The sequence below is a fragment of the Ursus maritimus genome, unplaced genomic scaffold (genome assembly GCF_017311325.1).
Source record: "Ursus maritimus isolate PB19 unplaced genomic scaffold, ASM1731132v1 scaffold_6, whole genome shotgun sequence".
Taxonomy (NCBI): domain Eukaryota; kingdom Metazoa; phylum Chordata; class Mammalia; order Carnivora; family Ursidae; genus Ursus; species Ursus maritimus.
This window is the reverse complement of record NW_024426774.1, coordinates 22,807,183-22,819,716: the sequence shown is the minus strand read 5'-3', so window position 1 is coordinate 22,819,716 and position 12,534 is coordinate 22,807,183. Positions and strand designations below refer to the sequence as shown.

Sequence of the window (12,534 nt, the reverse complement as noted above, 5' to 3'; positions counted from 1 at the left end):
TCTACCCACTCCTTACCACACCAACTTGATAGTGATTATTTTACTTTTTCTCCCTGAGGCAAAATTTATGACGAAGTATTGTTAATGACTTGAATCCTACTATTATTAAGGGGTGACTTGGGAAATGGTTATATATGAAATCTTTTGCTTATTTTGTAAATACCATCAGGGCACGGTCCGCTCTGTCATTGAATTCCTTTTGCGTTAAGTCCCACATTCAAGATTTGTTACCAAGAAAAAGCCTCTCTCTCCTGAAGGATTAGTTGTTGGGTTTTTTTTTTTTCTTTTTGCTTTTGTTGCCAGGAAACTCTGAACTAAATGCAATACTCAATCACGGTAATTATATCTGTACAGGTTTTTTATAAGCTTATTTCCCCTCCCTCTACAGAGTTTTTGACCTTCTACTCTTGTTTTCAAGATCACCTGTGTATCTTTCGTTAGACATTGCTTCAAGTCTGACTGGTAAGCAGGAGGAAATGAGTCATCAATAGATGCAGGAGGTTGATCTTTCCTTGATTGTTCAGAATACCCAGGGTCATAACGGTAAACATCCTTTGTTGTTTCCCACCTGTAGAAGGTATGGGAGGTGGGCTTGAATTATACAGATCTTCAGAAGGAAGTTGTTTTCATTATGGCTATTCTTCTGCGCCTGCCTCTGCCCAGAGGCTCAGTGGGAAGGGAGTTCTTCCGTGTGCCACAGAATCTGTGGTCTGACAGGACCAAGAATGAAGTATGGAGAGGAGGGAAGCCTGTGGTACTCCCAGAACTAAACTCTCAATTTTGACTGTTCATGAACAACCATGAAGGCTCATGACACACAGTGAGCTGTTGCATGTAGAGGCCCAGCTTTGAATCTTGGGCCTCTTAGAGGTGCAATACAAAGGGGATTCCCTTAGGAGACCACTGACCACCCTGTTTCTTATGCTGCTATGGCTTTTCATTGATTGCTAGTCTTGCAAGAACTTTCACAAAAATTTTTTTTTCCTTTAATGAAAGCTGGTTTATGTGTGGGAAAAAGAAAAATCATCATAATGTGATAGATTGAACTTCAGTTCTAGTTGAAAAGGTGGCTAACCTGTGATGTGAGGCAATGTATAAGAAACATGTGGTTTGGGAGAAAGCCAGGAGCTTGTACAAATGTTTCCACGTCCACAAACTTGTGGATCTGTGGATGGCTCTGGACTTCATCAATCCTTGCTGATGTCAGGGGTCTGTGTACTGTCCAAAAGGGGCCATCTGTTGAAATGGAGCCAGTTAATAGGAATGTGACAGGGAGAAGGTATCAGTTCCCAGAATTGTCCTAATCTCATTTGAGCAATGTCAGGAGAGGGGAATAAGAGACTACAAAACCCCAGATATCAGGCCCAGCCCATACTCCTGCAAAAATTCTTCATACCTCTGAGTCAAGGCTCTCAACCAGTTATGCAGATTTTTCCTCCCTTACCTCCACAACTCCCTTTCACCTACAAAATTCGTCCTCTGTATCTTATGTTGCATTTGCAGTGAGTTTGTTGCAGAGTTTCAAAGACCTGTTTCTTGTCTGCCTCTCTGCCCTCATGAAACCAAGAGAGTTGACCTCTCTAACTTTCTCTAGTGATCCAAAAAGTATGTCTTCTGGCAGGAAAGTCTCTTAGAGCACAGAGAAAAGAAGTCTGCTTCTAATTCCCTAGAGAAGGTAAATTGGCCAAGAGACCTAGGAAGGTTCTCATGACCCAGCTACCTTCCTTCAGAGGCTCATGTCTAAGAACAGAGGGTCTCCATGGAGAAGCGGATGTTCTCTGTACTCCTTCTCTGACTTGGACTCCTATGGCCACCAGTGGGTACGAAGAGATACGTGTGGATGTGTAAAGCACAGAGCAGAGGAAAACAAAGTGAGTCCTGTGTTTCCTGAGAACTTCTCATTCTCCTTCCCATCACGGAACAATTTCGGGTGCACATCGGTTGGTGTGGACAAGTTGCAAACATAAGAAGCAACCTAAAACTATGCTCACATTTTTAAACAGAAAGAGTTATCTCAGAGGTACAACTCAAGGCTTATTTGATGTGGACAAATGTCTGTATTTTCTGATGTATTGCTTTGATCAGGTCATGAAAGGAAAGAGATAAGGAGAGAGAAGTATTATCTTTGAGGGGGTGAAGAGGGCTGGTGGCACATTAGCCCGGGTTACAGATAGGTCAACAGAATGCCTGGTCTATTTTCTGAGAGTAACTTGGTCCCCTCCTGATGAGACACAGACAGAATATGAAAGGAGACACATCTGTAGAACTCTACAGCTCTTCCTTCGCCTACAGAAAGAGAGGCGCCACTTTTGTTAGTCCGGAAAAGCCTTACAGGGGATGTTGGGACAGTTCTCCCTGCATAGGAGATGGTACTTGTCTGTGGGTGTCATCAGGGCAGAGGCCATGCCTCTTTCCTCTCTGAATACTGACAGCTATCACAGTACATAACATTTAGTAAGTGCTCAGTTAAGAAGCAATAAAAGCTAACACCAACGGAGCACGTACCATGTGTAAAGGGACGTGCTGATCCTTTTAAGTGTGTTATCTCATGTAGCTTTACCATAATGCTATAAATCAGGTTCTGTTATCCTTATTTACAGATGGGGAATCCGAAGCTCACGGAAGCTTCAAAACTTGCCCAGGTCACTCAGTTAGGGAAAGCTATAGCCAAACTCAATCCCAGGTCAGTCTGACCACCAAGCCAATGTTTCTGTCCACAACGTTCTATCACCCGTATGGACTGTGTAGAGGCTGGGTTTTAAATTCATTGCCAGAAGCCTTAGAATTATCTTTGACTCATCCTCCTATTCCTACATCCAAATGGCCAAGCCCTGGGCTCTAGACTTGGGGCTGCTTTCCATCCTATCCGTTGCTCTCTAGATGCTGCTGTTGCTGTCTCTTGAATTTACGCTTCTGACTTCATTTCCTCAGCAGCGTACTTTAGCCAGGCCTTTGTTAGGCATTCGTGGGCTTTGGCGGTAGCCAGCTGGTTTTTAATCCATGCCTCACATTGCCACAAATTTCCACGTGGCACTTTCAGGAGACCTCGGTATCTTCTTATTGCCTCCCACATCAGAAATATGGGGGCTAGACTGGGCCATCTCACTCATTCCTGGGTCCCGGACAGTGATGGGCTGGGGATCACCCAGCTGGGTGATGGTAGAGCTGAGAGTGACATCAGGGCCATCCTGACTCTGGCTTTGGTACTTTCACCACGGCTCAGTCCTGCCTGAATAGCCCCCAATGTCTCTGCTTGATTCCTAAGCTTCTTTACAATCTGGTCTCAGTAACTGTCCAACATCATGCCCTCTGTTCTCCCTCTGCTCTCCCACACCCCCGGCCCTCTAGTCAGACTGGTGCAGTGTACAGAAAACCAGCTTGGTCGCAGGCCTTCCATTTGAATGCAGGGTCATCATTTAAGATCCAGTTTAGGGCCCAAACCCTCCAGAACATCATTCACAGCCATAGAAATTCTTCTCTGAATACTTTGCTGTATACATCTAAATTTAGGAACTGTTTTACAATTATTTCCCAGTTAGTCATTTTGGGGCCCTAACTTGAGGTTTGGGATCTTGGCTTATATTTCTTTTATTCCCCAGGGGACAGTTAACACAGTGCTAAACACATAGAAAACACTACTTAAATACTTGTTGACCGATTGTTAGCTAATCAATCAATTGATAAATGCTTCTCCTGCTTTTATAGCTTTGGGCTATTACCCTACTACTGCCAAAAGAAGGTAGCAGTAGGTGGAAATGGCTTAGAAGAGGTTTTTCCCTCCTCTTAAAAAAGCCAGTGTGTCTATTTGGTAGTGGTGGGAAGGATATCAGCCCCCAGAGACACCCATGCCTGGGCTCCCAGGGAACCCTTCACCCATTCACAAAGACCCAGCTTCAGCAGACAGTCCAAAGCAATAGAATTGTGCGGGACACTCATCAGGACCCCTCATGTTCAGAGCAGCCTACAGAAATATACATGTCAGGAAGCGCAGGACTAGTTTCTTGAAAAAGATTTGAAAAACGCTGTGCCTCTGAGCAGCTCATAAGAATATACATTATTGGGGGCACCTGGGTGGCTCAGTCAGTTGAGGATCTGACTCTTGATTTCAGCTCCGGTCATGATCTCAGGGTCATGAGATCAAGCCCCACATCAAGCGCCACACTCTGCAGGGAGAGTCTGCTTCTCTCCTTCTCCCTCTCTCTTTGCTACACCCCCTGCTTGTGTGCACACACGTGCTCTCTCTCGCTCTCAAATAAATAAATAAAAATAAATCTTTTTAAAGAGAATATACATTATTGCAAACACCCATCTCACACCTTCTATGTGCCAGGCCCTGTTCTAAACTTGCTGCATATATTAACTCATTCGATCCTTACCACAGTCCTATGGGGTATGTATTATCATTACCAGCATTTCCATGGTAAGGATGGGGAAATCGAGGCACCGAGACTTAAGTAATTTTTCCCAAGTCTCACAGCTGATATTAGAGCAGAGGCCATCTGCTCCAGCATCCATGTGCCTGCAGCCACGTGTTACTGCTACCTGCTGGAAGGCAACCGGAGAGCATCCGTTCTGCCTCCCTCACCAGTGGAAATTGAATGGACAAACCACCCAATGATTTACCTTGAACTTCAACACACTGGATGACTGACCAGCCCAGGGTGATTTCTGCCTGCACCTCATGATTGTCAACTTCTCGGTTTTTCTAAGAAGCTATTTCAGAACTTCTCTCTCCCTGCCTCGGTTGGTCAGAGGTAGTTTAGGCTTACCGCTGCCCATGGGCCAACAGAGGACCCCCCCCATCCATGAACATAAGGGAGCTGCAGATGACACCTAAATACATCTTACTGCCAGTCCCCTGGTTCCTGTTCTGTTTCATGACCTACAAGAATCACATCTGAGATTTCCTAGGTCAGAACCACATTCAGCTCACTAACAGATTTCTCAACAAAAAGCACTCTTGGTTTCTTACCCTACTGAGACACTTTCATACACATTACCTCCTCTGATCTGTTCAGCAGAGAGGATGTCATAATCCTCATGTTACCCATGAGGGGTTATTTCATTAACTTCTGTAGTGTAGGAAGGGGGAGGAATCCAAAGCGTCAAAAGTAGTCCCACCACCACGGATACCTTAAAACACATGTCCCAAAAGAGTTAGGGATGCACAGATATCTTAACCTCTCTGGGCCTAAAATGATGACATTTAAACTGATCTATGGACTTCAAATGTTTTTTAGAGGCGGAACACTTAATTCAAATAAAGTCCTATATAGAAGTCCAGTATATAAAACTGTGCAGGCAGAACTGTCCAGGGGAAGGGGTGGTAGGGGGGCCCAGAACCCACTTGCTCCACAGGCCTTGACGCCCACCCCCCTTTCACAAAGGGGTTTCATAAAATACAGTTTGAGAACCACTGGACATTCTGATTTTTAACTGTCCTATTAATTCCAGCTTTTTGATCATAAGATTCTGTGCTTACATAAAACGTGATAGCCAAAAATTGTTACGTTAACTATACCTTCCTTAAACAATTAAGACCAAGTATAAGGCTGTTCTACTTTGGGCTATGGCCCATTTACCCAAGGCAAGTAGGCAAGTTCTTGTCTCACTAGGTCCTGGCTTTGAGATGCTAGGTGTGGACCTAGTATGAATGTTTCCAGTAAAAAAATATATATTTTTAAATATATTTTTATATATTTTATTTATTTTATACTATATATGTATATTGTATATATTTTTATATACATATATGTATGTGTGTATATATATATACAATATATATATGGCATGTCCCAGCCTTGTCCCCTCTATCTCCTCCTACTCCACCAAAGACAACGGTGGCCAGGCAAGGATGCCTTCCTTAGGCCAAGAGGGAGACAAAAGGAAATGAGAGAAGCTGAACGAAGGGATCCTCATCTTGGCCAGCCATGTGGAACCGATCAGCCTCTGGAGTAGGCTCCAAAATCCAGCTGCGTAAAATGAGGGATAGCCTCCTGGGCTCCTGGCAGCCTGGCCCAAACTGCGCGTTTTCTGTTCCAACGGCAAGCAACAGCCCAGCAGGGTCTTCAGTCCATGTTTGTAAGACAGATTACCGGGGCGCTGGCCTGGGGCTGCCCGCAGAAAACGCTCTATGTAGCAGAATCATCCATCTACCCATCCAGGCATTTGCTCACTCATTCAACAAACATTTACTGAGCACATAGTAAACTGAATGCACGGTGACACTGATAGAAATTTGCTTCTGTCTTAGAACTGAGTTTTGGTGTGGTGGCCTTAAAATCCCCATCCTCCTTCGCACAAAACTGCTCCCCGAAGGGCATCCCTGACTTACATTTAATCCGTGCCGGAGGCATTGAATAAATGCTCCATTTGTAGAGATTGTCTTGCTCTGAACTGGTTCCCATATCTTTCTCAGAAATACCACAGAATGAACACCGAATGGGCAATCGGGGGATCAAAGTTCCCTTTCCACCTTTTATTTACCATAGCCGTGTCAACTCTTCGGATCGGACGGGACATTAAAGGTCTCTATCAGAACCGGCACATGGACTGTTTTTGATTTAAAACAGGAATAACGATATGTCAGTGGTGCTCCCAACATTGACCTTCATCGTGAGGGTCCCATGAGAAGAGGGCTGTGGAGACGCATTGTACATGACGCCCGGAGCTACCTGACCTCTCTGGACCTCACTTGGCCTGAGGCCTCTGAAACCGTAGCTGCTCCCTCTCTGCTGCTCAGTGTCTTATGGGAGAACGTGCCATTCACAGAACGTGCCTCCTGCAAAATTGCGTGATGCCGACAATAACCAAATGCCATGCGGGTGGTGAGCACAGCACTGCCCACGTGACTCCCGCACTGAGGTGGCCACCGCCCCGGCCGGTCACTTCAGGGGACTGAGTCATCTCTGCAGAGGTGGGATCTGTTGCTTGGTAGTGAAAGCCAAGGAGAAACAGCATTCGTTTTCATCGTGCCTTCCCTTGAAGGGTGAGGCCCGTTACATTCCATCATCCTTCCTAACTACCTCTTTCTAAAATTTCCCACCCATAATTTGTCAGTGGATTGTACCATTAAAAAGATAAGCATTAGAACTGTGATTTCCTCTCACATTTCCCAAAGACCTCCCACCTCAAACTTTGGTTCCAGCTATGCCCCTGTCGAGTGCCCTCCCTCTCCCATCCCCGATGTCTGTCTCCCCCAAGCCTCACACTTGTTTCACATCTCAGCTCAAATACTATCTTCTCCAAGAAGTCTCAGCTCAGAATTATGTCTCCACGGATTTCCGTTTTAGAACCGTCTACTTCTTTCCAGAGTTATTTATGTGTCTTGTTCAATAGATGCTAAATTCCTAGTATCAAAGACTGTGTCTTTTTCTTTTTAATCTCTGTACCCCAATTAGCAACTAACAGTGCTTTTCACGTGGTAAGCACTGAATAAAGGTTTTCTGGTTACAATGTAGGAGGGAGATTACAGGCTTTGGAATCAGACAGAATTGAGTGTGGAATCCCAGGTCTATCGCTTACCACCCTTCTGAGCTCAGAAGAGTTTTTTAAAGTCTTTGAGTTTTGGGTTTTCTCAACAGTAAATGGGACTAATGATACACAATTACAGGTTTCTTGGAAAATGAAAAACTGATATAACGTGTAGCGCCCCGGCACAGAGCTTGGCACAATAAATACTATTGCCTTCCCCCCTCCTCACCCCGACTGAGCTGAATGTCCTCATTCTGGAACCAGGGTGGAATAATTGATCCCAGCTAGCCTGGGGTATGTTTGCAGGTTCGCACCCACCTTTTTCTTTCCATTTTGCGCCTTGTCTGAGCCACTGGGCCAAGGTCAAGTTTACCCCCCTTCCAACAGAAACTCTGAAAGCCCAGATCTATTTTCTGATTTTGAAGGCAGCTGCTTCTCTTTCCCCACCCCACACAATTTGTGCTTTTATCTCTGATAAAGTCATTTTTCCCTTTGTGACTCGGTGCCCAGAATTCAATGTGCCATGCAAAGGAGTAAGACTTTAATCCTGTGGGATGGTTGGTGGCCAAGGAAGAGCCCAAACATCCTGTGATATGCTTATCACACCGAGTCCTTCTGGCAGACTGAGGATGGGTCTAAATCAGCCAGGCCCCCCGCTGGTGGAACCAGGAAAGAGTTTTTCCGACCCCTCCTTGTCCTACCCGTGTACAGCTGCTGTTGGCAGAGACTTCCTTCCATTGAAATGGCTTATTCATAATCACTAATAAAGCCAATTAAAAATGCCCCACGAAGTACATAGGAACATTGATTGCTTGGGCAACCATTTTAAATATTTGACCATTGGAAATCACCCAGAAATGGGGGCAGAGACAAAAGATTTTTAAATATAAATAAATAAGGAACCAGTGTGCTGAGGTCATTGTACTCCCGGAAGAAAATTACTTTCAAATTACAACTACATAAAAGAAATAATTGAAAAGATTAATCACACTAAAATAATTGGTCTATTTTACAAGTAATTTGGAGCAATATTCAGTCATTGACATAAATGTCTAGTAGTAAAATAGTAATGAATTTCATTCTCTGACTAATGTATTTATTTTATTAATGGTACTAAATGGCGTTGTTACTGCTTATAAATATTTCATAACTTTTAATTCATTAAAATGTTCAAGGAATTTCCAAAAGTATTTATTAGTTTTAAATCATCCTTGGTATTCAATATGCGGTTGCCATTCTGCCTGGGTAATTAAAAAAATTATTGTTTTGGGTAATGGGAGTCTCTTTGAATGTGGAGGATTAAGCCCCAGTTATTAATGAGAGCAACACTCTGGCTGGTGATGAATGAGAGGCTGGGCGAAGCTCTGTTCCCTCCCCAGGTCTCTAAGGCCCTTCTAAGGCCCCACTGTAACCATTCCTTAAAATCTGTCCGTGTGAGGCAGACCCAAATAAATAAATTCCAGAGATAAGAGAAATGTCAGTTTAGACACTGGTTTCAATCCACCACCTCTCCCACATCCCCTCCATCTTCCCGAAACCGCTGACAGCAGAATTCGTACCTTCTGACCTCACCTCTTCTCTGTTTCTTTCACTCCTTGATAGAGGCCATAAGGAGGGAAATGGGCAAGATGCAACAGAAAGAAAAGCAGGGGACACTGCATCATGAACAGTAGAAAGGGGACAGGATTTGGATAAGAAGAACATGGATTTGGATCCTAACTGAGTTGTTTGGGTGCTACGTGTCCATTACACCCTGTGGTACTAGATAATTGATGCGTGGAACGGAGACGGTGGTGCCCACTCCACGTAAGATTTAATCCGTGTGAGGGTGAAATAAGACAGTGTGTGCGCCTTACGTGACACAGTGCCTCCAACCTAGCGGGAACTCCAACAGGGTTAGTTCCCCCGCTCCCTGAGTCCAAAGAGCGTATCATGATGATGTTCACCCAATGGCCTTGGCAACTCTTAATCAACCGTGGTATAAATAATTGGTATGAGTCATCAAGATAAACTGGACCAACAGCAGATTGTACACTTTAAGGGGCTTGGTGAAGTCTAAGGACATCCCCTGGGGGAAGGACAGGATGGCTGCACTCTCAGTGCCCTGCCCCACAGGTCTGAGATCAAGGCTCACTGCCCTGCCTCCCAAGCCCCATCCACACAGAAAATGGCTAAAGGCATTTGGCTGTGAGAAAACTGGGAGGGGCCAGGATCCGACAAGTGGGCTGGGGTAAAGGGGCAGGTGTTTCTCACACTTGGACACTTGGACCTTGAGGATACGTAGCAGTGCTCTGGGCATGCGCAATCCCACAAAATCAACATGGTACGTCTTTCCAGAGCTTCAATTTTACCAAAATATTGGAATAGAGGGATATTTTAGTATTTAAATTCGTAAGGCTCTATATTGGGCTTCAATGCAAACTACATACAAATTTTACATAAAACATGAGTTTTAAGACCTTGTCTGCTGAAAGTGATCCCCCAGACTCTGGGAGGTGACTTCATCCTTTTCTGCCATTTGGGGCACATCAGAGGGGATGTTGGTGAAGCACAACTTTAAGGGGACAGTGGGACATGGGTTAAGAAAAGGAGGTACAGGGGCGCCTGGGTGGCGCAGTCGTTAAGTGTCTGCCTTTGGCTCAGGGCGTGATCCCGGCGTTCCGGGATCGAGTCCCACATCGGGCTCCTCCGCTGGGAGCCTGCTTCTTCCTCTCCCACTCCCCCTGCTGTGTTCCGTCTCTCGCTGGCTGTCTCTCTGTCACATAAATACATAAAATCTTAAAAAAAAAAAGAAAGAAAGAAAGAAAGAAAGAAAGAAAGAAAGAAAGAAAGAAAGAAAGAAAGAAAGAAATGGCGGCTGTCGCGTGCTAACAGATTGCCTTCATTTAAAAAAAAAGAAAAGAAAAGAAAAGGAGGTACAGCTAGACCTGGAAAGCTGGAGTCAAATGGAAGGTAGCCTTTCAGTTGCAAGCCATAGGTGGGCAGGGTGGCAGGCTGAATCCCAAGGTGACACCAGAGACCAGCAGGGGAGCCCTAACCTACCAAATCAGTCAGAGAGGGGCTTCTGTTCCTAAAATTTAAGTACCAGGTCAGAGCCAGACTAACCAAATATTAGGTTTTAAAGTTCCCTTTGCGTTGGTCTAAAGCTTACTTAAATTTCCCCCAAGACAGAATGGATCTCAGAATTGGCTTTTGTTGTGTGTTTTGTTTTGTCTTGTCTTGCTTTGAAGGGGGATAGAAAGGGGTGCTAATTCTCTACCTGAGATCTGGGAGACATGTTCCTTCCTCTCTGCCCCGACCCCTAGACGAGGCTCCTCAACACCAGGGACCACGGGAACCAAATGGCCGGATGCTCCAGAGTAGAGTGTGGGAGCCCCCACTGTAAGGGTGTGGTGCTTTTCTTTTTACTCATGGTGTTTTTGAATTTTTGGCATTCTCTGTCTTCACGTTATGCTGCGAGCATGGAACTTTAGTGTGCCTTTTTGGTTGTCGTTTGTTTTGAGAGGAAACACAGGGAAACAATTGCCCAGAAGGCCCCACAATTCAGTTTGCAAATCGCAGGGCAAATGGTCTCTGCCGTCCCTCCTTCCCTCTACTCCAGCATCCTGGGATTTATGAGCAACATTTGGGTGGATGTAAAGTCTTTTGGCTTTTGCTGCTTTTGCTTCTTCACTTAGCTCTTAGCCAGCATTTTGTGTCTATAAAATGCTTAACAACATTGACTAATTACCCCTCATTAATCATTCATGCAACTGGTAGACCAGGGGTCTTATTTCCTTCAAGAACACAGGTGCAATATCCTGTCTGGTTCCCCAGTCACACACAGGGGGGTGATGGGACCATCATGGCAGCACTGGGATCCTCCCAAGCTCACTGAGGGAGTGAGCCGGAAGGTGGGCACAGACTCTGTGAGGCTACAGCCCCTGTTCTGCTCTAATGAACAGGAAGGATGAGCCACATTGCTGGCCAATGGCAGCTGAGAAGCAATAAGCCTTAATTAGAAGCTTCTTCCTGGAAATTCACATGGACATAATAACTTTGTTGTCTTAAAAGGCCCAGAGAGGTTGAATGCCTCAACTTTCTTTTGCTTTTATAAGCCGATCCTTTTTAATCATTTGTGAAATGTAAATATAATTAAAACATTGGCACTGATTAGCTTCCCCGAGCTACAGGGACAGGCAACTGGGGTCTAGGGTCAGAGGCAGGCTGTCTATAGGTTAATGGTTCAAGAACACAGGTGAAGGAGCTGTCGCAGCGGGCAACAGCAGTGGAATGGACCCTTGGAGAGGGTCATCTTGGTCTCTGGGAGGGCTAGGCTTGGAGCAAGCTCCCTGCACTCTGCTCCCAGAGCTCAAGGAGAGCCTGGGAGTAGCCCAAAGCTTCTGTCCTGCGGACTTGGGCTTATGAGTATGTAAAGCTGAGGTGACAGACAGAAAGGAGAAGATGACAAGAAGAGATGTTCTCTGTTTTCCTTGCCTTACCATCTCAGGACTGGTATCTTCCTTGTCAGTGCGCAAACACAAACCCTAGTGTGCTGCATTTCCCACTGTCTCTCACGTATCCACTGGGCGTTCATGCGTACCAATGCTAGAGGGCTGCCCATTCTCCACCATTCCTCCCCCCGCCCCCCCTCACGGCCCTTCCCCCCTCCTTTCTCCCCATTCCTCTCCTGGGGCTATTTGTCACGCTAACCGTCTACTCGGTTCAGAGTCAAAGCATTTGCTTGTGCCGTATGGTAATCCATACATGAAGGAGACAGATCGTCACCCGTCTTGTTGTTTGTTTTGGCATCTTGTGGACAGGCCCTTCCTACCTCTTCTTGCCCTCAGCCTCCCTTCCCTCTGTCTCTCCCACACTCTGGATGCCTTTGTGTTTTCGCTTGTCTGTTAATTCATTTTCACTTCTCAACTTTCTTCCTCTCTTTTTGTGAGGGGAAAAAAAACTGGGCCATGGAGTCAGTCATTTGACTGCTGGGGCACCTCAGTCAGAAGCCCACTCTGCTTTTACTCCAGGCACATGGACCGCAACTGAAATGGCCACATTGGCTGCTCGGGGGCCAGA

The 12,534-nt window shown here is 45.5% G+C and overlaps 1 protein-coding gene across 1 annotated transcript in view; it reads left to right on the top strand.

Annotated features, from left to right (window-relative positions):
* Positions 1-12,534, top strand: part of ALK (ALK receptor tyrosine kinase) — a 674,923-nt gene that overhangs the window by 494,841 nt on the left and 167,548 nt on the right. The window lies entirely within an intron of this gene.